Consider the following 26012-nt stretch of genomic DNA (forward strand, 5'->3'; position numbering starts at 1 on the left):
AACCTTAGACACACACACACACACATATTATATATATCTAATGCACATTTTATCTAAACACAATGTATCGACCCATCTTATTGATAGTTAATTTTATTAACAAGGCTTTTTATCAACAGTTCATTTTATTCGACTTGTGTAAGAAAGAGAACATGCACCAAAAAGGAATGCGTTTGCAGGGAGAGGCAAGCCCACCTGTACCCCCCCTTACTTTGACATACTAATTCCAGGTCACTCAACCATGGAGAAAGTTAAATATGATCAGTAATAATTCACTGTGTGTGGTATTTTCTCATTTCTCTGTGGTTGTGTGACCACAGTTAGTATAATTAAGTACGAGTGGTGGGAGGTGAAGCCCCCCACATGAGGGTTGAAGTGGGGCTTGTCCTCTTGCAAGAAATTGTCTGCTGTTCAAGCACTTTTTCTAAGTCTGATTCTTAGGGTTCTTGGTTAGAGTGTCATCTGTGAGGAGTATGTATTTTTTTGCAGTATTCACATGGGTCTTCCACCAGCAGTCTGGAAATGTTATGTTCTCCACTCGGTGTGCACGTGGGTGTGAAGGTAACTATCTGTGTCTTGCTTTGGAATGGTGCCACTTCCATTGCTAGCACCGTCCTTGCCCTGTTGTAACCTGAGAAAGACTATTGTCCTGTGACAGTGGATTGAATGATGGGACACGTATGGACACATCTGGTCCTATGACAGTAGACTGAATAATGGGACACGTATGGACACGGAAGCAGAAGCCCTTATTATTCCTCAGCATCTTAAATTGCCAACTCATTAAAAGTTACCCTTTTTGCAATACTGCTACAAGCCTGATATGATTTTCTTACGTTATAAGTACAGCAGTATGGGTAAAGATTTGTTACATTAGTAATTTATGTGCATAAATAATTTAATCTTAGTGTACATAGTTAAAAGACCTTCATCATTAAGCCTAGATTTGATTCCATTAGATTTCACTTGTGAACCATGTAACTTTCTTCAGGTCACATGGAAAATGCTCCTCAGTTACTCCTGAAAAGAATTTTTGACTATCTAGTTATCGAGTGAGGAATGAAAAATAAATAATATTAATTAATTTTTGTTCCATAATCTATTCAGATATCAAATTCCCTTGTTTAGGAGCAGATAATCTGTTTCTACTATCATTTAATTGTTTATAAGTTTTATGACTGTAAATCAACAGTTGAATATGTGCTGATGTATTATATATTACACAATGACTTGCCATTAATATTCCAAAATGTGTACGCTGATTGGCCAATGTGCCATTGTAAATCCCACATTATACCAATGGAAAAAGGTCCGGTCGCCCGGACTTTTTTCTGTTGGTATAAACCGTCCAAAACTTTTTTTTTTAATAAATATAAGAAAAAAGAAAAAAACAGAGCAACGGAGACTTCCTTTCTCCATTGCTTGCATTTTAAAGCATTGATGTACTGGGTATGCTTAGGAATGCAAGTCCCATACGCATGCGCAGTACATCAACACAGGGAAGCAGTATACCACCACCAGCGGAAGAACAGTAATGCATCGTTATAATACAAAGACATTATTTAAGAAAAGTAAGTATTTTTTGTCTTAAATAATGTCATTGTATAATAGCAATAACCAACTCTGTGGTTGTGGTATATTGAAATTTACCTACAGTTGGCTTTATTTAATCACTCGGGCTTCGCCTTCGTGATTAAACCATGCCAACCGTGGGTAAATCTTCAATATACCACACCACGTCGTCAGTTATTGGAAAATTATATTTCAGCAGTATACACAATCACATTTATTTTCATTTCTTTGCTTAATTCATTTTATAAATTCTTTAAAGGATTTGGTTTCACAACTGTTAGAGCATGCAATGACAGTGCTAAGTGCATGTTCTAGATTGCACAGAAACATCAGTATTTAATATGTTAATTATTTCACTACATATTGTAATTGTCATCAAATGAATATTAAAAAACTCTTTAAACCAAAAAGCATTTTATTATTATTCATTTGAAAACCAGGTAAGCTCATTGGACAGAAGTGCCCTTCACAGGAGTGACCAAGAGGCATTGTTTGATTAAATGACTTGCAAAGAATCCAACAATAAGCAGACGGAGGTTGAAGGAACTGAACCCTGTACCCTTGACTATAGGAAGCAACTTGTTAACAGCTGAGAGCCTTAATCCCCTGCACTTATTGCCAGTTTCAGAGTTAGGTCAAAAGTTATTATTTATTTTTTAGTTGCCAGTATGTGAAGTCCTGCAGAAGATGAAAACCCTTTCCAATGGCTGCTGTTTCTTCAATGTTAAACAAGATTATGGTGCACATCATGTCCAGACGAAATGAGCTGAAAAACAATCTTCTGTCTTGATTAAAATGTTTAAAAAATGCACTTTCAAAATATATTATATCCTGTTTTATCATGTTACAAGTATAATGAGTAATATTAGCATAACCTACACTGTAAATACCTTGCTATATGCAGTGCCAATGATAACAAAATGGACATAGTTTTACTGTAATGTTCTTATAAAAACAGATTTCTAGGTATAAGCACTTATTTAAAATACACTGAATTGTCTACAATACATTTAATCTTTAAATAATTTTACTAGCATTAGTATTTTAATAATGATTATAAATTATTTATGTCAGTACCAAGCCATAAAAATGAACTAATTCGAACTGCTGTAAGCATAATCGTTGTATTTTTAAGAAAGTGTTATGACAGCTCACCAAAAAGAAATGTTGAATGGCAATAGTAAGTGCAATGGTATGCAACTCTTGAAAAAAATCAGTCGGGATGTCTCTGTAGGTGGTAGGGACTCATGCAGACTATAATATATGGCATAAAGGACTGTGTGCTCCTAATTAGCATGGCAGTCATTTACAGTGCAATGGCTCGCCCACCCTCACCACAAAGAAAAATATGGAACCATTTAATACTTTGTCATAAAAAAATAAATAAATAACTGATGAAAATCCCCAAATCAGTTCCATATGGTATGTTATAATCCAGCCAAAAAGAACACACATTATAAATGATAACTTCTTTATTTCCTATGGGCATGCTTCCATTTATGCACTCCATTTCCAAGAGTTCACTAAATACAATGCTTGAGTGAATTTTTCTTTCCAAATATGACGCTGATATACATACATTTTTCATCATAGCAGCTCTGTTAAATAAGTTAAACGGTACTTGTGCTGTCTGAAAGAAAAAAAAAACACTTCAGCTTTTGCACTGGTTTTATGGCATATATTTAATGGAAAGTCATCTTTGCATACAAGCCACCTCCATAAATGTCATTTCGGTTAGTAATATTTTTGTGGTCATTTTAGGAATCTAACCCAAAAATACTGAACTTGAATTCAAAATTAGGTTCAGGTGTGTGATATAGGATAGAAACTGACTGCTATAATTTATTTACAGCCCACAATACCCAAATCAAGTCTGGAGATTTTCTTAAATGTTTTATAAACATATTACTCCAGAAGAAAGTTAACTGTCTGCCCCATCTAATTTTGTGAAATTGACTTTTACAATGTTAACTAACCTGACAAAATTAAGTGACTGCTTTGAGTTCAAAGTTGCACATTATATGCTAGCAACTGGTGTGCTATTCCACCAACACAGCTCTGGGGGCATGTCAAAACCATCCTGCATTCATTTTGGCAGCCCACAAGATATGTCATAAGTGCAGCCTTTATCTGGTGCCCTGTCATACAACTACAGCTCCATGAACATCATGCATTGATATTTGATTTTTAGTTGCCGGTATGTGGAATCCTACAGGAAATGAAGTCTTTTTAATGGCTGTTGTGTCATCCATGTTAAACAAACCAGGGTGTTGAGGGAATTTATAAAACCATTACGTGTTGCTGCAAAATCAGTTACTGATGCTGTCATTGGCTGCTTACTAGATACTTCATTTGACTAACACTTGTGCTTTAATGGCCTCTAAACTGCTGAACGTTATACTTTTTTGTAAACCCTTTCAATAGCAGTTTGGAAATTCTGCTTCCATAGCAACACAAGGGGTTGGTATAATGGTTAAGCTGTTTTCTTCACAGACACAAGGTACAGGGTTTGATTCTCATCATTGGAAGCAAAATTGGCTAGGCTTAAAATGTCCCACAAGGGCAGCTAGCCTAGTACTTACCTATGAACCTATAACAGAATCTGCTCTGAGCCCATAAATCACCTTATTCCATGCAGACCAATCAATGTTAACCAAATCCACCCCCCCTTCCAGCTGCAGTCACCACCCTACCCTTAGCTGATATGGAAGGGAATGGATCAGAAAGCCATCAGAGCTACTAGCAGAGTTATTGGACTTGTCTACATGAGTGAAAGCCCTACACATTGGTGTTTCTCTGTATAAGCTAGCAACCATCTGACATTTCAGGACTTGTTAGTGCAAGTTCCGGAATAACAAGACTGAATAAGCAAAAATATGGATTTACATAAATGCAATACTGTCATTTTTTAGAGTATTTTTTTCTCCAAGCTATATATAGTATAAGGTGTGGGGGTGGAATTGCTTCCCCTGTAAAAAATATCTTTAATGGAAAACAGCAACATTCAACATACACTGTTCTCCCTTTATTTTATTATATATATATATATATATATATATATATATATATATATATATTTTTTTTTTTTTTTGTAATTCCGAGACTAAGACTTGTGGTTTAGGAGCTTCCTCTGTCTCCTCCTCAACAACACCACCTCCAAGCCCTTCCACAAGCCTAGCCCAGCTGTCATCCTCAGAGCCAGTCTGCACTGTGACTGTAAATGCCCCATGCCCTTTACCAGCAATGTCACTGTATCACCCCTCTCCAAAGAGAGAGAAGAAGGCACAGCTTCATCATTATTCACTTCCCCATGGGAGCTCCTGCAGGTGTCTGGCTGTTAATCGAACATGGGTCACTTTCTATCCCACTATAGCTAACTGAATCTTTACATGTGTTTATGGGTAACCACTGAAGGTCTGTGAACTGTAACTCTGACCCTTGGCACAGTGAACTAGGAAAATATACTAATGCCAAAATTGTAATATCTCAAGACTATTCCCCCTTCTCTAAAGTACATCAGTTTTGGAATTAGTACTTGTGTAAGTACTGGATATGTAATCACAGTGTCAGAACCAGCAGTATTGGGTCTCAAACTTTCATTATGGATTCAGCCATGCTATCAGTAACCTATTAAATTAACAGTTTGGCAAAAAAAGTGGTGATTTGTTTTTTCAAACTGTTAATTTAACAAGTTGGCAATTATATAATTACATCATAAATACTTAACATATTTTAATTACGTATAATTATCTATTGAGCCCTAAGTGACATAAATACCAGTGACTGGCACATTAATACAAGAAATGTGGCAGCTTTGCATTTCCATGTTCGGAAGTATTTTTTAAACTATTTTTTTTTTCAAAAAAAACAGTTTTTAGACAAAAAATGATCAAAGGAATGGTGATGCAAGCAAATACTTTTCGTGTAAAAACTAAAGTCTGACTCTGGTTTAAACGTGACCTTTAAAAGTTGACTAAGGAATGTACTAATTAATTCCGAGTAACAGAGTCTTCCATATTATGCTGAGTTGCTGCATGCTGCAAAGCAATTACTCTTTTTTCTTGTTGTTTATGTTTATTTTTAGTAGTTAGTTACCTCATCTGAAGTTAGTCCCATAGTAATGTGCTCTAGAAGCAGAGGTCCAAAAAAATATTGGGTATGATAGTCCTTAAAAACACCAAACAAAGTTCACACCTCAGGAGACTATTCAACACTGAGTACAGGAAGAGGTCCCTTGATCTGTTTTTGCTGCTTAAATTTCATAGCACCTTTATTTGTTTGTTTTATTTATTGGAAATCCTTAGAACCAGTTTTGATCCAGTTAACAGAATTGCAGTTTTAATTATTTGTAAAGTCCAAAGAACCACTGAAGGCACAAGTCTATAAAGCACAGGTTTATTTATTTATTTTTGCAAAATCAAAAGATGACCTAAAATAATAGCCCACCTGGGTTTGCAATTTCAAATAAAAAAATGCACAGTACCTTTTACAGTCCACACTGCCACTCCAGACTATTATTATTATTATTTTTAATGTTACAGGCTGTACGTCCCAAGTAGGCCCTGATTCCGTCTCCAAGTATAATCCACAAGTGCAAACTGTAAGTTAACCCTGAAGAGGTAGGAGGTTAGCATAATGATTAAGGTGTTTACCTTACAGATAAAAATACAAAGAATGGACTGTCACATTCTACATCTCCAGGGTCTTCAAGGCAAGCATTAACTTACTGCTTCTAAACCTCCAGTTGAGGAATAAACTTCCTGATTCGAGCTCTCCAAATTACTTCCTTTCATTCAGCATTTAATGCCTTATTTTCTATGTAGATGCACCTCTCGCATGTTGAGTTTGTGTATTGTAACAGAAGTGGGTTGTCCATGTACATGAGGCAATTGCTACATTGTCTCAGGATGCCTAATTTGACCAGGTGGGCTGGTGAAATGGTGGGGTAGTGTCCTTCCATAGTGCTAGGTAAGAGGTGTGGCTGGTAACAGGGACTATTTAACTCCTGGCCTGAATGAGTTAAGTTCATTTGCTTAATTGTTTAAACCATTAATGGATGACTGCAATCAATTCTTCTGATTTTTTGCCCTAATAAATATATTTAAATATTATTTGCAATTTCTCCTGGTGCTGGATATTTTCTTTTGGATCTTACATTTGGTAACAGGGCCTGACCAGAAATGCCCTGCTAGGGTTCCTGTGCCAGGGTAGTCTGCTAGTTTAGATGAAAGGATCTAGAGAGGGTAGCTCAGAGGCTGTACTGATCTGTAGACCAAAAAACTCTCCAATGGAAAACAGACTACAGCTAAGGGAAAAGTTACTGTTTATATACCCGGCAAATAGTAACTGGATCTGCTCATCGTGCATGATGGTGAGCAGCACTGCATGTCATGAAATGAAAAAACCTTACCGTAGACAGGGCTGGCCTTTGGTCAACCATCCAGATTACTGGAAAAGCACCCCTGCTAGAGTGGTGCCCTAGGTGGCTGTCTAGTTGGCCTATGCCTGAGGCCGGCTATTCTGGTGGGCAAAATAGCCAATCAAAAGCTCAGAACAGAGCCCTAGTCCAACGAGCTTCAATGGATGGGTCTCTAGCCACACACCTCCTGTCACAGGGGTGCAGAGGGCCCTCTCCAGAAAATGTTTGTTGGGGATTAGTGCTCAATTCAAATATAAACAGAGCTAGTCACAACAGAATCTGTGGCTAGTCTATGCTACCCAGTCCAAGTGCCCAGAACACAATGATAAATTTCCCTGCCTGCTGCAATGCGACCTGCCAAATAAAGCAACCAGCAGACTGAAACACATACAAAAAGAGCATTCACTTTTTTGAGGATTCACACTTATTTAATAGCATAAAAGGCATTCATTGTTACGAAATGCAACTATATACATATATGTATACATGGTTTCACTTTGAAACCTCGAGATACTTAAATATCGAATTTCAGTATCTAGAGACAAGAACAGCGAAAGTGCAGTTGCTTGAAACTGTATATTGTCGAATCTGTAGTAGGTGTGGTGTGTTCTGCTTTTCCTTGTATGCTGTCACTTTAAGCTCTTTGGTTTATGGGTAGGAAAGATGGCAGCCGATGTGTGGTTATGTTTAGAGATTAAGATAAGTTTGTAGTTTGATAGGGTTTTGTGTAGAAATGTGGTTTGTGTTACCTTTTTGGGAAGTTTCAGAAGTCGGTTAAGGTAGGTAGGTGATTTTGTGTGTGTGTGTGTGTGTGTGCGTGTGTGTGTGTGTAAGTGTTGAAATTGGTGTGCTTTGTGTATGTGTAGCGTGTGTATTTCTTGTAACATAAGCATAACAGTGTGCAATGGGAGAGTAGGGAGCGTTACATTAGGTTTGTTTTTTTCATGTTATGCAACCTCGGAGTTGGTATATATAAGTAGTGAGGGTGTGCAGAAAGGCTTGGCCCTCTGCTTAAATGTGTTTTTTTTTTTGGTGCTTTTATGTAGGAGGAGGGTTTGCTATTATTTGTGGCCTGGTAATTTCCATATTTTGTATGCCAGTTATCTCGTTTTTTTGCAGTTTCTCTATTCTGGTCTCAAGATACTGAAATTCGATATTTCAGTATCTCGAGGTTTCAAAGTCAAACTGTATATATATATATATATATATATATATATATATATATATATATATATGTGTGTGTGTGTGTGTGTGTGTGTATGTATCTAGGACACTCTACCGAATGCCCGTTTCACCAAAAGTGAAACGAGCGAGCACACTTTCGTGACAGTGTGCTAAAAAAAAAAAAAAATTAACAAAATTAAAAAAAAAAACAGAAATCACGTTTACACAGGGGGGGCAAGTCCCCTTGCACCCCCACCCCCCCACTTTTATATTCTCACTCTGAGATCACACTACAGTGGGGAAAATGGAATATCCCCCTTATTTATCCCCGCTGTGCTATGATCTCAGCAACAGCCATTTCCCCATTTTTTTTTTTTTTTTAGCACACTGTCGCGAAAGTGTGCTCGCCCATTTCACTTTCGGTAACTTACTGCTTTCTAAACTAAATAAACTTCCTGATTCGACCTCTCCAAATTACTTCCTTTCATTCAGCATTTAATGTTTTATTAGCTTACTACTGCACAATGGTTTTCTAAGTATTTTTTTATTTATTTATTTTTATTTGCAGTTTGTTTTCCAGGATACTCCATTGGGCTACAAGGAGCTCATTTTCAATGGAGTCCTGGCGTTAAAAGCTCTGGAAAAAAAATACAAGTATATAGGAAGGAAGTATAAAATCCATAGTAGTACATAGTACAGCCAAGTACAAATACATATCACAAATATTCATATCATTTTTTCAAGTAAATGTTACATAATACATAAAAGAAAAAGATGTACATTCAAAAAAAAATTATTCAACAATTAACATTCAGTTGGAAATACAAATTTTTTTTTTTTGGAAATTGTGGTGGGGATCTTTCAGTTGTAGGTAAATAACATCACAGAGGATGGAGTACTATAGTAGGTAGTGACTGGCAAGAAGTGAGTTTGGAAGAATTAAGAGGTCAGAATAGTCTGAATTTAGGTTGATTGAGAGCAATTAAGAGTATTTCCATTCAGAAGTAAGGTGAGAGTGCAGTGAGGTTTTAAACAAGGAAAGACTGCTGATGGTGCGGATAGGGGGAGGGAGGGAGTTCCAGAGGTGTGCTAGAGAGAAGGACATCGGGTGATTCCCAGCTGGACATGAAGGTTTATGCAATTTAATTAGGTTTTGGCAATTCGATCTTAGTGATCTATTTGGTTTGTGCATTTCAAAGGTGTTTGCTAGGGAGGGGCAGAGAGATGGTTTGTGAATGAGTTTGTGTGCTTGGATAAGCTGGGTATAGGCGAGGAGGTTAGGTAGCTCTAGCCAACTTAGTTGGTGAAGGGAATTACAGTGGTGGGAAGCTCTATGACCAGCAGCAAATTTTGATATCTTGTTATAACAGGATGAGAGTTTTGTAGTGAGGGAAGAATGAAGGCTAGTTAGGGTGGGCACACCGTATGAAAGGGGTGGGATAAGATATGTACTGGCTAGTGTAATCCTGGTGGTGGGAGAGAGAAAGCAACTATGACGGTAGAGCATACCTAGTTTTTTTTATGTTTTTTTTTTATGTTTGCTTGTATATGCTTGTCAAGTTTTAGTTGGCTGTCGATAACAGTTTTGTGTCAGACTAGTTCTACGGGGGTATTATTTTTGCTGGTAATTATGAAGGATTGTTTGTCTAGGGAAGAGGTTTTAGAGGTGTTGAATAGCATAAGTTTGTTTTTGGATGCATTCAGGGTAAGATGATTGTCTAGCATCCACTGTTCAGCAGGGGAGAAGGCAACTTGTGTTAGATTATTGAGAGTTGTAATTGAAGGGGACGAACAGATTATAGTGGAATCATCGGCATATTGAATAAGGCTGGATTTTGGGATAGCATGGTAGAAATCATTTTTGAATATATTGAATAATAGGGGGCCTAGAATGGAACGTTGGGGGATGCCTGTGGAAGTGTTGAGGAAGGGTGAGGTAGATCATTTAACTGCTTATTGCCTGTTTGTGAGGCAGATTGAGAACCAGTGGCTGGAGGAGGAGGATATGTTTAGTTAAGAGAGTTTGGAAAGAAGCAGGTTGTAGGAAATGGTGTCGAAGGCCTTAGAGAGGTCAAGGAAAAGAGTGGATACAAGGTGTCTGGAGTCACGGGCTTTGTTGATTGTTTCAAGGAAGGACAGAAGGGCAGTGGAGGTACTATGACCTGGTCTAAAGCCATGCTGCATGGGGGTTAGAAGCTGGTTATTGATGAGATAGTGTAAGAGTTGTTGGTGGACACACTTCTCAAGTAGTTTAGAAATAGGGGTTAGGGCGAAAGTTAGGGATGTCATTGTTATTTCCACCCTTATGGAGAGAGATAATAAAGGCCTTCTTCCAGAGTTGGGGGAACTGGCATTCTGAGATGGAACAATTTATTAGTATGGAGACAGGGAGGGCAATTACTTCAGCAGCAACTTTTAGGAAATAGGAGGAGATGTCATCAGGGGCATTGGAGAGAGGTTTTAATTTTTGGAGGAGTTTTTTTATAGTGTATATGGAGATGGGATTGATGGAGAAAGGTGGGAGTTGGGGGCATGGGATGTTGGGAGAGAAGGGGGTGGAGGTCGGCTGAGGAGGAGCTGCAGAGTTGTTAGTGAAGGATAGTGTTAGTTTGCTGATAGAGTCAATAAAGGTGGAGTTAAATTGGGTTGCTAAATCCATGTGAGTTGTATCTGGGTCGGGGCAGAGGTTTTTGTTTTTTCCAGGGTTGAGGAGAGATGTTATTCTTTCTAAAATTGTTTGGGGTTGGTATTATGGTTAGTTTGGCGGGTAAAAAATAAGTTTTCTAGTCAGAGACAATGAGTTTTTTTTTACTTTGCAGTGTAGAGTTTTATATTCGGTAAGGGTAGAGGGTTTTTTTTTTTGTATCGTGCCCGTGCTTTGCCACGAAGATGCATGGTTACAAAACTGCTTTTAGATAGACAACATTTTAAGGGGGCAAGGGAGTTGAGTAGGTCCGTAAAGATGGTGTTGAAATAGGAGACGGCATTATCTAGAGGAAGGGTTTTTAATGGGTTCCAGTTGCTGTACTTTAGTGTATTTTTGAAAATGTCTGGGTTGAAATTTTTAAGCAGCAAGAAGAGATATAGGTGCGAGTATGTTGCAAAGTAGATGGGAGATGGTGGGAAAAGGTGGGGAAATGGTTAGCTAGTGGGTCGGGGATAGTGCCACTGTCAGAGATATAGCGTGGGTGGGATACTAGGATCCAGTCTAATATACTACTATTAGTGGAGTTTTTTGAAAGTCTAGTAGTGGTATTGATTAATTGTGTGAAGTTATACAAGTTGATATTGTGCAAATTAGTGGGCGATAGAATTGTAGCCTAGTTTATGTTAACATCACCCAGGATTACTTTTTCATGAGTGATGTTGGAGGACACCCAGGAGAGAATGTCTTCAAGGCATGAGACATTGTCACCAGGGGGGGTATAGAGGGAGAGAAGGAAAATGATTTTGTGCTTGTTTAGGTGGAGTAAGGCTGGAATCATCTCTGCTTTACCAAATTGAGGGAAAGGTTTGGTATAGGGGGTGATTAGCAAGGATGCAGACTATAACAGTGCTACCCCTCTACCTTTTTTGTGTTCTGACTTTTCTTAAAATGTGATAGTTAGGTGGTATGACGTTGGAGTCTTTTATATGGGGTTTGAGCCAGGATTCTGAGATGGAGAGAATATCTGGCTGGTTATGAAGATGCCAGGCATGAAGGTTTGGAAGTTTGTTACATAAACTCTGAGCATTTAGAGCTGACAAATGGAAGGTTTTGCATGCTACATGAGGTGGGTGTGGATGGGGGGGTTGGGTTGTGTATGGGAGAGGGGCCTGGGTTTGGGTGAATGTCTCCAGAAAGAAGGATGGAGATAAGATGGTGAAAGAAGTATTCAGTTTTTTGGACTGTAGTTTTTGGCTATTGAGCTTTGTAGGTATGTGAATAGTATTAAAGGAGGTAAATTTTTAGTGTTGGGTAAGAGCTTGTAGGTAAATAGCAAGCTAATGTTTAAGGGGTAGACAGAGGGAGATATATAGGTTGAGATATTTGTATCCTTTGTTGTGGAGAATGTTTTCATGCTCCATGCTACATAGCACATTTTAAAGGCACAGTATTCATTTTCTAGAGCTAACACAGAGCCAGCATATTACAACTATCCCCTCACAGCACAGAACCAGAAGTTTTGAACTTGCAATGATGAGTTGAAGGTGCTCATCAACTTTTCTGTTAGCTAGATTGGACCTATGTGTCACTGTACATTGAAAGGGTTGGAGAGTGATAATACCCACCAGCACTACTTCATACTGTCATCAATTTGCCTATGTAAACATTGCAATGGGGCATGAACCACTACATCATCATATGATCATCTCTTTCCATTTCTTCCTATCCTCTGCATCTTGCTCTGTGCATGTCCTCTCTCACCATGTCCATAAACCTTATCTTAGGCCTTCCTCTTTTCCTCTTACCTGGCAGAACCATCCTTAGCAACTTTTTCCCAATATACCCATCATCCCTCCTCAGCACATGTCCAAACCAATGCAAACATGAGCTGACCCTCTAATATACTGATTCCTAATCCTATCCATCCTAGTCACATCTTAAACTCTGCCACATCCAGCTCTGACTCCTGCCTTTTTGTCAGTGCCACTGTCTCCAACCCATATAACATAGCTGGTCTCACTACTGTCTTGTAGACCTTCCTCCACATTCACCCTTACTCTGAACTGTTGATCCCAAGTACTTAAACTCATCCACCTTTATCAACTCTACTCCCTGCATCCTCACCATTCCTCTACCCTCCCTCTCATTTACACACATATATTCTGTCTTAGCCCTGCTGACCTTCATTCCTCTGCTCTCTAGTGCATATCTCCACCTCTCCAGAGTCTCCTCAACCTGATTCCTACTCTCATTACAGATCACAATGTCATCTGCAAACATAACCACTACCATACATAAAAATAGTGTTTCATGGCAGAGAAGGCTCACTTTATAGTCACACACTCCCTTTCATTGGCCAAGTATCTCTGTTCTGCATTGCTCAGCTTCTAGCTAATATAATACATATGGTGCTCCTCCCTTCATAACTGCTGGGATGGCACCTCCACCAAACCTGTATCTAATATGTCAGTATTCAAGGTAAACTGTTAGTAAAATTAGGAATTCTAAACAAAGGTTTAGAACACAGGATCCCTTTTTATTACATTAAATGCAATATTTTGCTCAACGGATTAATGCAACTTAAAAGGTGCTTTTCCCCTTGCAACAGCTGTCAAAGCATAGAAAATAGTCACAAAATTAGGCACAGACTTTCTATAGTTCTCAAAAACATTCACCTGTCTTTTAGTGGAGGGTATAGGCCAGTTTTATGGCTTCTGTTTTTATACTTGTGGTATAACCACATCTCTTTCTGTAAGATATCCCAGACATTTAGCTTTCACCATGCCCAATTTACTCTTCCTAGCATTCATTGTCAAGGCTGCTTGTTTTATAGGTTCTAACACAGCCCCACGGCTTTGGTAATTGGGACTCCTAGTCCTCAAAATTAATGATCACATCATCCAAGTATGCAGCAGTGCATCATGGTCATATCATCCAAGTATGCAGCAGTGCATCATGGTCACATCATCCAAGTATGCAGCAGTGCATCATGGTCACATCATCCAAGTATGCAGCAGTGCATCATGGTCACATCATCCAAGTATGCAGCAGTGCATCATGGTCACATCATCCAAGTATGTAGCAGTGCATCATGGTCACATCATCCAAGTATGCAGCAGTGCATCATGGAGAGGTATTAAACAATTTATCCATTAGCTTTGGAATGGTGGCCGGAGCTCCTTGTAGTCCCAAACGTAAGAATGTACTGAAACAGACCATCTGAGAATACAAAGGTTGTTTTTTTCTTCCTTCTTTGGCAGAGAGAAAAGTACGACTTTTCAGTACCAACTGATCAGGTCTAGCGTTCAGTATTTGGCCCTTCCTAGAATTTCAATCAACTCCTCAGTTTTCAAATGCTATTCAGATTTCTAAAATCATTAAATAATCTAATCCCTCCATCAGGTTTAGGAATCATTGCTACTAGGATGCTCCATTCACTTTGTGACTCTTGTGTCTCATGTACACAGACAACCCTCTCCTCCTACCACCCAAAACTACAACCTGCGAGAGAGGCACTTACATAGCCAAACTGGAAGCAAAGCTCTCTCCAGCCAAGATTCTGCCAGACAGTTAAGAAAAGAAGTTTAACACCTGCACTACACCTCAAGCAACACACAGTCCTTCTAAACTCACTCCACCAACACCCACATATAGCAACACTAAATCCACATATGCGGAGGCCCTTAACTGTAACCTGACCAAGCAACAAGGACCTCCGAAGCTGAAATGCAAACACCAATCACAACCAAAGTGCCACATAGCTCACATCACCAGTGTGCCACCCAGCAACAGCCCCTAATGCAACACAACGTACCTAACACTTTAGTCATAGGTGACTCTATAGTCAGGCACACTGATGTCTCACTCACCAGGCTGAACAAGGAGAAAATTACAGTGAGCTGCCTGTCAGGTGCCAGGGTCCGCCACATAACTCATGCACTCAAGTCACTCCACAACAAGTACATATATGACTCTGTCATTGTCCATGTTGGAGTGAATGACTTGAGATGTACATCCCTGGACTATATGAAAAGAGACATGGAAGAGCTCTCAGATCATGTGGCCCAGGCAGGTATGACCCTAGCCCTGAGTAGCATCCTGCCTTTGCCCAGAATGATACCACAGTATAAGGACAAAATGACTGACTTCAGCAATTGGCTAAGCTTCTAGTGTCATTCAAAGGGGATCCAGTATCTGTCTGCCTGGGACGACATGATCAACAAACCATGATGCTTTGCCAGAGATGGTCTGCACTTGTCACCCCTGGGATTCAGGTTACTGGCTAAAGCTCTTGCCACCCCTATAATGCCTTTTGTAGGCAAGATTCAAAGGACAAAACCACCACCATAACAGATACAAGCATGCAAAATCTGAAGGTAATGCTATTCCATGCAAGAAGTCTAAACCTCAAAATGTACTCTCTCAAGGCACTCCTAAAAATGGAGAACATCGATATCTGTGCAGTAACTGAGACCTGGTTCAAGACTCCAGGGAGCACCCCTGCAATACCAGGCTACAACTCTTACCATACTTTTTTGGCCACCAAACCAAGACCAAAACACTAAAGGTGGAGGAGTGTTCATATTCACACCTCCAGGCTAGTTGCTCAACACAATGCATCTGAAATTCTCCAGGTGCAACTAACACTAGGTAAGACTGCAATCCAAATTGTAGCTTGCTACAGATCCCTGACCATGCCCCAAAATTCTCACTACATCTTTCTAAATATACTGGAAAATATTAAAGATACAACCAAATACCCTAACACTGGGTGATTTCAACTAAACTGCCATTAACTGGGAAAACTACTCGTGTACCAACACCTTTTCACAACGGTTCTTGGAATTCATAAATTCCAACACTCTGGATCAACTAATCCTTTGTCCCACCAGGGGCTCCAAGATCCTAGACCTGGTCATTACCAACATGGGAGATAGATGCTCCACACCAGTGGTCACCCCCTCATTTGTAAAGTCTGACCATAAGCAAATCACCCTTGACATCCACATCCCACCTCACCCCCCCATTAAGGAAACCTCTGAAAAAAACTTCTCCAAAGCCAACTTCATGTACTTAAGTCAGAAGTGACACACTTCATGGCACCCATGCAAACAGAAGCTGAAAGTTCGACTGCTGAATCCTATACTTAGGCACTGTATGAGCACATCCACTCGTGCATGAATTGTACCATTCCAAATAGAACCAAGATGCTCTCCTCCAAAAAAAGGAAGCCAATCTGGTGGTCCCCTGCCATAAACAAACTATACAACAGAAGGAAGAAACTGTTGCTGAAAAGAGGAAAATTCCAGGATGCAAAAAACTCCCTTACCAGCCTCAGTAAGAAGCTGAGATCCCTCATAAAATCCTCCAAAGCTAGTTACGAAAAACAAAATTGCCAAAGATTCCGAAGACAACCACAAGGCATTCTATAGTTATGTCAAGAATCTAAATGGTAATGCTCAGATCTGCTCTGAGCTACAACAGAATGACATTAAATATACTGATCCCAAGGATATTGCCAATATCCTGGCAGATCGATTTAGTGCCAACTTCACCCCCTAAAGGGCTCATCTCAATACCAAAAGATTGCCAAATTCCAGTAATCTCAGCCACACAGGTAGAAACTGCACTCTCCAAAGCTAAGAATACAGCATCCATAGGACCAGATGACATCCCGGGCTGTGCACTATATGAACTACAAAATGAACTGGCACCACACCTAAGTGTCATGTTTAATCATAGCCTCAACCTTAGGCTTCATGCCTACAGCTACAGTTATCCCACTCCACGTGTGGGAAATCCACCTTGGATCCCAGGAACTACTGTCCCATCTGTCTGACAAGCCTGATCTGCAAGGGCATGGAACTTATAAATAAAGACATTGGCAACCTTCAAACACTGGACCCCACCCAGTTTGGATTCAGGAAGGGCCAATCTTGTCTTCTGAATCTGACTGACTTCTTCGAATCAGTCTCCAGAGCTGTGGACGAGGGTAAGGTGGTCCACACAGCCTATCTGGACCTCACCAAGGCCTTCAACACCATCCCCCACTCTGGAATCATATATAAACTTACTAAGCTGGGCATAAATCCCTACATCACTCAATGGGTTGCCAACTGGCTTACTGACAGAACCCAAACTGTAAAAGTAGCTGACTCCAAATCAAGCTCCAGACAAGTGATAAGTGGAGTACCTCAGGGTTCAGTCCTGGGATTGCTCTTGTTCGGCATCTACTTCTCTGAAGTACAGGCCAACACTAAGGATCTCTGGCTAACAAAGTTCACAGATGACTGCAAACTGGGAGCCATTACTGAATCCGCAAATGATGTGGGTATTCCACAAAAGGGCCTTACAGAAACAGATGCTTGGTGCCAGAGCCATGGGCTAAAAACCATGTACCCATGAATTACCACATAGGTGGCAGTACACTAAACACTGAAAGTGTGATGAGAGAATTAGGGACACAGGTGGACAGTGGTCTCACCTTCGATAACCACATCACCACAACAGTCAGAAAATCCTTCTATGTGGCACACCTCATCACTAAGAGCTTTTCATCCAGAAAAAGGAGGTCATTGTCCCAATGTACTCATCCCTCATTAGACCCTTTATAGAGTTCAATGCTCCATTTGGTACGTACCTCACAAGACATCTGCAACAGCTGGAAAGGCCACAGAAATACCTCACTAAAAGAATCACAGGCCTAAAGCAGATGCCCTACACTGACCATCTAAAAGAAACTCCAGCTATACTCTGTGGCATATCGTCTACTCAGAGGCACCCTCTGCTTAACATACAAGGCCATGTCAAACCCTGAGCTGTTGGACATGCTCCACTTAAAGAAATCACAATCCCTCAGAGCCACACTCTCCAGGGATCTAAACCTTGTCATCACAATGAGCAAAACATGCTGGAGGGATAGGTTCCTAACCTAGAGACTCCCCAGACTCTGGAATAGACTGCCCATACATGTCAAGCAGAGTGCCTCCTTGGCCCTCTTCAAAACCTTGACAATTGGATGGGAGATAGGAAATAAATTTCCTATCAGTTGCCCTGCTAGACAGGGGTCCAGGGAAGTAAATATTGTGGGAAAAAATATCCGGGGAATTGTTTGGCTACGCTTGAATAGGGCCTAGGGCTGATAGCCTAGTACCAGCCCATGAACCTATTAGTCTGATACTCTATAAGACTTCATGTGTTGTTTCTATATTATGTTCTATTCATTTTAATCTTCCAGGCATTTCTGAGAACATCCATTTACTCCTTAGTAACAATTCCCTCACTTCCTAGTAACAGTTCCTCACTTCCTAGTAACAATTCCTCACTTCCTGTTTTTGCATTTTGATAAGTATTCTTTTAATGGCAATTCAGCTAGAGCTTCTCTACTATCTCCTGTATGAACTTCACCTTTCAAGCTCACGCCAAAACTTTCTACTTTTTCCCATGGCTTCAAAACATCAAAGTGGTATATTTGCCTTACCTTTCCCCTTCATGATTATCTAACTTTATAGTTCACTTTTTCTGTTATCACCTCAAATGGGCCCAGTCACTGGGTTAGAAATTTGTTTTGTCTGGAGTGCAGGAACACTAACAACTGATCTGATGAGTTAAATTACCTAAGTCTACCATTCTTATTAACTACTTGCCAAATTTCTTGGTATCTCTGCATGTGCTCCCTTACTGTGGACATTACTGTAGATCTGTGTGTATACTGAACCTAGTCAGCCACTGTTGCTAGATAGCACATGCATATAAGTTACTGAGCACATGCAAAATCAGTGCCATTTTGTGTAGTCAGTCAGTGTGAATGTAAGCTTGAATGGAGATGCACACGTGAGTGTGTTAGAAGTAATGAGTCAGTCAGAGTAATGAGTTAGTCAGTAAGCATATGAAATTCAAAGTATATGTACAAGTTACAGCTCCTGGTGTGTGTGTGTATAAAAAATAACTTAAACCCATTCTGTGCCTCAGTGTCTCATTTGAAAGCACAAGACATGTGACATGGTGTCAGAATGGGATCCGAAGTTAAAGCAGCTCACAAACCATGAGGCACGCAGTTGGAAGTGGGGTAATATACAGGAGTGAACTCACAACCAGGCCAGCAGTTATTCGAAGGTACTTAAACTTGTTTTAAATGATTTTCAGTCGCCAAACATGTGGCCTAGCATTTAAAGCACTCAAACTAATTTCCGAGTTATTCGAAATGTCCAAAATAGCGACATAATAATTAAAGTGTTTGAAATAATCTCCAAGGTGTTTAAAATGTTCAAAAAGGCTAAAATGTTCAAAAAGGTTAAAATGTCCAAATTTTTCAGACTGTACAACTTTTTCGCAGTGATTAAGACTTTTCAAAGTGTCTGAAGTACCCGAAGTGTTCAAGATGTTTGCAGTGTTAAAATAAAGAATTTTCGGAGCGATTGTTGTGCACTTGAGCAAAATTACAAGTACCAGGGTTATACTTCTGCTTAAAAGCAGTATGTTGCCAAGGCAGAGGGATTTTGCAGACCTGAATCGCTGGTGTTTGATAATAATATTGCTGAGAACTGGTGAGTGTTTGAGCAAGAATATGATATTTTCATACAGACTGCATTTTCTGATAAAGATGCACTTAAAAGAGCATTTATACTTCTCAATGTAGATGGTTCAGAAGCCATGGAGCCAAAAGGTTTATTTGTGTATGCACCTGCCATGTCTGCAGGGGAGGGGGAGAACAGCCATATTATGATACAGGCTGAAACAAGGGAAGACCTTGAGTGCTTAAAACATAAATTTAGAGAAATGTGTAACCCTCAAACAAATATTACAATGGAAAGGCATACATTTTACACAAGTAATCAAAAGCCTGGTGAAACTATTGCAGCATGTATTACCAACTTAAGAAATAAAGCAAAAACATGCAGATTTTGTTGACCTAAGAGATGAGCTGATAAAAGACCGTCTTGTATGTAGTGTTAATAATGATACAGTGAGAAAGATTTTACTTTGAGATAGTGAATTAACACTGAACAAAGCCATTGAGATTTGCCAAATATATGAGATTACAGAAAAGCATATGAATATGTTTACAAATGAGAAAAGCATGTTTTCAGTGTCTTCTAGTGCGAATATTGATAGTGTACAGCAGAAAGTTAAGAGGAAAAAGAAATATAAAGTGAAGGGTGCCACACCCAACCTCATTGTTAACTGTTGCAATTGTGGAGGCAGTCATGAACCTAAACAGGAAAAGTGTTTAGCTTTTGGTCAGCAGTGTCACAAATGGAATAGTTTCAAAAGGCTTTGCAAGTCTAAAGTGTCATAGACTTATATTAAAAGAGAGTATCCGAAGAAGCAAGTAGATCAGACAAGAGACTGTAGAAAATTCTGAGAGCTGTGAACAAACTTTCTATGTTGATGATGTCTCTGTGATCGATGAAACAGGTAATACAATAGTCTATTGGTTGTCAGCAAAGAGTGAAATATTTTGTACTGTACAAATTAATGGGAAACTTGTAGAGCTTAAAATAGACACTGGATATAAATGCAATTTTATGTCAGCACACTGGGCATTCTACCATGCAGGAAGAGTTGGTAGACTGAGCTAGTGTGCCAGATATGGGAATCATGTGCACTGCCAGGATGCTGGGCAGAGACATTGGTAATGCACCCCCATGCATCACACACTACCTGGCACTTGATGGAATGGAAGCCCTTCCTATTGCAGTACTGCTCCCCCTGTGGGCCAGAAGAGACCATAATTGCAACATGTGTGCAGTCTATCACACCAAGCATGTACCACCCCATAAAAGAAGAATAGACCTGGCTGTGTTCTGAGGTGACACTGGGAAATAGATGTACTGAACCACATTCTGCAACATCCTCAAGCCAGAAGCATATGAGATTCCCAGTGTGTTCCCAGTCTGTCTCTGGAAGGTCCGCATGATAAATTTAGTGAAGGCTATCCATAGCTTAGTGTCCATAGAGATAGGAAGTCTACACATTCCTCCAGTACCACTGTGAGGGTCATACATACCCACTAAGACCCTTATAATGCCCATGCCCATCCTGTGCCTGTCAAATATCTCCTGATTATTAAAGCTATGAGTTATTCTCTGCCTGTATCTCATCTTCTTGGCCAGCAAGTGCTGCTGGGTGCAAGCAGTTGTGGCTTGATCAAGACAAGCAACTCACACCTGGAAATAACAAGGCTAGCAGCAAGTGACAGTAATTTCATGGACTGCAAATAGATATGATTGACGACAACTCAGCTTTATATAACATATATGTGGACAGTGTAGAAAAGTGGGGAAGATTCCACTATTAATCTCAAACAGGCAATATAATGCTTCATTAGCATACGCTGAGTTACATTATTCATTTATTTATTTATGTATTTATTTTATTTTACACTTGTTTACCAGGAAAGTCTGACTGGACAGTAATTATCCATTTTCAGTGGAGGCCCAGGCAGAAAAGCTCCACACAGAAAATCATATCTCATTAGGACTTAATTTGCGTAAGCTTATTAGCAGTCAACAAGCATTTGTGCAAGTGGCCTCTATGAACTGGGGCTGAACTGTGCTCAATTACAAACAGCGGAAATAGCTATAATGCATCTACATAATGACTATGAATCCCACATTAACTGCAGTAATTAACAAGATCCTATAACAGTAATTAATGAGAAATAAAAATAGGGGCCTATGTTGTGACTGCAGCCAATTCTTTAGAAGTCTGGAAGGTACTCTACAAGAATCTTAATGCAATGTGGGTAAGCCTTTTGAATTCAATTAGGGGATGATGGATGTGTTAATAATTAAGAACCAATCTGATAATTGATAAGTACAGCATTTTACAAATTAAATATTTATTTATGAATGTATAGCCAAGTTTGTACCAATACATAAATGAAAACAATTATGATACTGATGAAATAAGAAAGGTTGTTCATGAGCAATAACTGAAGGTTCATTATAACATATGCATAAGCTTGAAAAAATATTTCCCCTAAAACATGAACGGAAATAGAAAAAATGTTTTAGGGATATGACTTGGCTTACAATGTTTAGTAATCAGATACATTTCAAACAGATGAAAAATGTAAACGTTTAGGAAGGCTGTCCCATTATAATGTGACAGCATTCGAGGCTGTGAAGTTGATGGTGAAACAATGGATGAGAATGAATTTTACATCACTCTGCCCAGCACAGACCCTTACAGATATTTTCAAAAGTATAGGGTGGTATTAATAGCCCCGAGGTTCGCACTTGTGTAGCAGTTATTTGCAAAGAGCACTGCTATACCTATATATAAATGCAGTATTTGCAGGTCTTTCATACTGAATAAGTAAATGCAAAGGTGTTTTAAAATTCATGCCCACTTGTGGCAAAAGTGTAAAAAGGTGCTTTAAAATTCATGCCCACTTGTGGCAAAGGTGTACAACAGCTGAAGTTAGTCCTTAAGTACTTGCAAAGTACTACGTGAAAACCTTGGGGTTCTTATGATTTCATTCGTACATAGATACTGAGGATGAGCATGGCTATGAGCAAGCACCTGACAGAGTGAAGGCAGGCAGTGGACAGTACAACTTTTATTATTAATATTTTAAAAAATAAAGGGGTTTCATATACGGGTATCCTTATGTGAACACCCTGTGGTTTGCTTTAAAAAACTGGAAAGGGGAAATAGGAAAGACTGAAAAAGGGAAGACATAATAAACAGGGAAACACAGAAGGAAAACATCAAAGCTGTTGTGCTGGAGAAGATGAGAGAGGATGAGTACTAGGTGGGGGGACATACCAGTCATTTTTTTCAATTTTTTTTTTATTGGGGTAGTTTGGGGCAACAGAAAGTAGGTAAGAGGGTATAAAAGAAAGGATGAGGGAAGGAGGGGCTGATGAAGAGTCCAGGCCAACAAGAATCCGTGGTGCACAGAACCTTAAACATTTCCACAGCCTAATGTTGTGGCAGTGGAGGACCCCAACCAGGGCAGCGAGTCCTCAACCTGCTGAAAAGCATCCTGATCTGGATGAAGACGTATCTCCGTTACCTGCTCCACCACATCCAAAATCAAGTCCCGAAGCCCATGGTCTGTGAGACTTGCCAGGCTGCCATGTGCCACCACCCTGACCCTGTGAGGTCATCCCTGGGTGAACATTCCCTGACCTGAGAAGCATGCAGCTGGGCTGCTTCTAAGGATTTTGGACCTGGAGAAAAAACAATCAGTAAAAACTAAATGAAAACTCCAGCCAAGCTAGAAATTCCAATGAGTGACCTCCCAAACCTCCTGTGACAGAGGCACATGGGATATATGCAAATGACCCTTATGAACATCTAGTGTTTCAGCTATATGGCGATTCTGATTGCCCATGACTTTTACATTTGCAGTCGTTTTAAAGACCTGGAGAAAAAGGAACAAAATGTGAAAGAAAGAAAATAAAGACAGACAAAGGAATACGAAAAAGAGAAAATGTGGGGGGTGCATACAATAAATTCACACAATGTTATTCATCATTCCAATCTTTATTAGCACTGATGTTTTATTTTTATTAAAACTTCATTAAAGTAAAATAAAATTTCTGGGAAAAGCTTATGAATACATGGGACCAATCAGTACATTACTGTCAAGAGGTGGTGGGTTTTACATTTGCAGTCTACTAACACTAATGAGATATGCTGGTTTAACATAAGAAATGGCAATACATTTGAAATTTTTGCCTGATAGGGATTGGGTTACAGTACTGTACTGAAAGCACTTAAGTCCTTCTGTTATCTTTGTATATAACTACTCTTTCAGTTACAGAAACACAAACAAAGACAAAAATAGCATTTATTACTTAACATTTCTTTTTTAAGTGGAAATACATTGTTTTATTGTTACTTACGGATGCCCTCAGTCTCCTTTGCCAATCTCCTGTTTTGTTGAGCTGAGTTGTACTGTATTTCATCATCTACATAGAGAGCACATAACAGCATAGTTGATTACCTCTCTCAGATTCTTTCCTTAATATTTCTGACATTACTTGTACTATTCAGCAAAGCACTGAAGTTAACGTTGCACTTGCTTATTATGTGCACTTATTTAAACATGTCTTTTAATTTTTTGAAATATGGTTTCATTTATTAAGCATGGAATCAGTAAAGCACACATTGGCATACTGTGCTAATAGTTTCTTTAATGCAATTTGAAATACTACGAGAGTCCATCTTCCTTCAAATTGTTACACTTTTACACGTGTGCACAGTTTGTCTATTTAGGGAAGGGTGTTATCTGGAATCTTACCATCCACTTTCAGTACAAGTTATACTTTCCACTATGTTTTGTATACTTAAGTTGCAGTTTTAAATAATATCCTATGTATTTTCTTTAGGCAACACTGTTTTACCTTACCTTCAATGGCAGAAGTTGTACACATAAAATGTAACAATGATTGTGCAAATTGACGTGCATGACTCCATTTTTTTTCATTTCTGAACATTTTATCACCTTATTGAATAACAGTTCCTGCAGGTTTCTGTGAAATACTGGGGACTACTGTGGACTCCATCTGCTTTCCAAGTGCGTTCATGTCAGGCCTGGTTATGGCGATAAGTAGCCGTGCACATTCACCTACTAATGCAGTGGATAGAGATGAGTATAAACAGCCTAATTTGTTTACCAGATGTATAAACTACTAGGTTTAACAAATTACATTAACATGTGATTACTGGAGTTAGGTGCCAAATGGTTTAGGAAACTGCAGGATTTGTAAAGTAAGCAGTAAATGTTAAACCAGTACAAATTAAGATCAAAACTTTCATAATGATATTAAGTTACAGAGCTTACTTGAAGGAATACACGCTTTACTGATACAATAATCAGATTTATGCAAATACTGAAGAACTGTTATTTATAAATGGAAAGTCATTACAGCAGCAGTAGAAACGCATAGTGAGGTATTCATAATGGTAGTGGAAAAGATATGCTGGACGTTTATGGTGTCATTTAGTGATTGTGCTTTACTGGTGATTTCTGAGCGTCACCCCTGAATGAGAAACGACGTTATGAATACAGGACAGAGGCAGAGGAGGAATACAGGTCTGTTAAAGTGTTTGCCTTCTCTGTGTGAATGTGTTCAGAATGATGCAAAGATCAGTACAACTTAATTTTGGTTTGCTGCATTGGGACCCTGCACATATATGTAAATATAGGTCTTGTGTCAATTAACCTGTAGTTTTGTGCTGAAATGTTTGATTTATTTGTGATGAAAGCAGGCATGGTTTCATTGCTGCATTGTCTGACTGATGGTTACATCAAAAGATTTTAAAGTATGACTTTGGCATGCTATTTTATGTGCTGTAATGATGCAAAATCAATGTTCAAGACAGCGGGAGGATAATATTCAGTCAAGAGGACAACTGCATCCTCGTGGCAGCCCTTAGGACATACGGCAAATGCCTTTTTGGAAAAGGAGAAGCCCAAACAAGTTGAGAGAGGAAAGGCCTTAAATCAAGTTGAAATGGAAATAAATGCTGTCGATGGAAGGAACCACACATTAACACACTGCAAGACACAGAAGGATGTGCCAGAGCCAGGGTGAGTGCAAGTGCCCGTAGCACTACTGAGGCTGATTGTGACACAGAATATGATGGGACTGGAATCATCAGAGAAGGTATGGACACTTGTTATTACCAATGTCTGCAGCAGCAACATATGTCTGCTCAGGAAAATTGGTCTAAAACAGTAACATATATTGATATATATATATATATATATATATATATAATTGAATGCTGATACGGAATGATTACATGCAACATATGGCAATTACTATTGACAGGTGATCTCTCCACTTCTGCACATATTGACTATGAAGGCAGCATGCATGGTAAGTGTTCTCTACAATTCCTTATTCAGTATACAGTAGTGTGTGCTACTGTTTTTTATTAGTAATGTATTCATTATTTTTTTTACAGGGACAGTAGCAGAAACAACAGTTCCACAATACAAATAAATATGGATGATAGCAGCAGAATGGCTGTTGGTGGTCATGAGATGATGATGATGAAGATGATGACACTCCACAGCATGTTCGTTAAGCTGCAGGAGGTGACAGTGCATCACAAAGTCACATACATGCTGATATTATACTCCCGCTATTACAGGGAGCAAACCCTTGCACCCCTAGAGCAGTATCTCCAAACCCAGAAAAACACTTTATGAATGATGGCAGAAATTCAGAGGTAACATTGTCC

The sequence above is a fragment of the Protopterus annectens genome, chromosome 5.part1 (assembly GCF_019279795.1).
Source record: "Protopterus annectens isolate FY-2018-M chromosome 5.part1, PAN1.0, whole genome shotgun sequence".
Taxonomy (NCBI): domain Eukaryota; kingdom Metazoa; phylum Chordata; order Ceratodontiformes; family Protopteridae; genus Protopterus; species Protopterus annectens.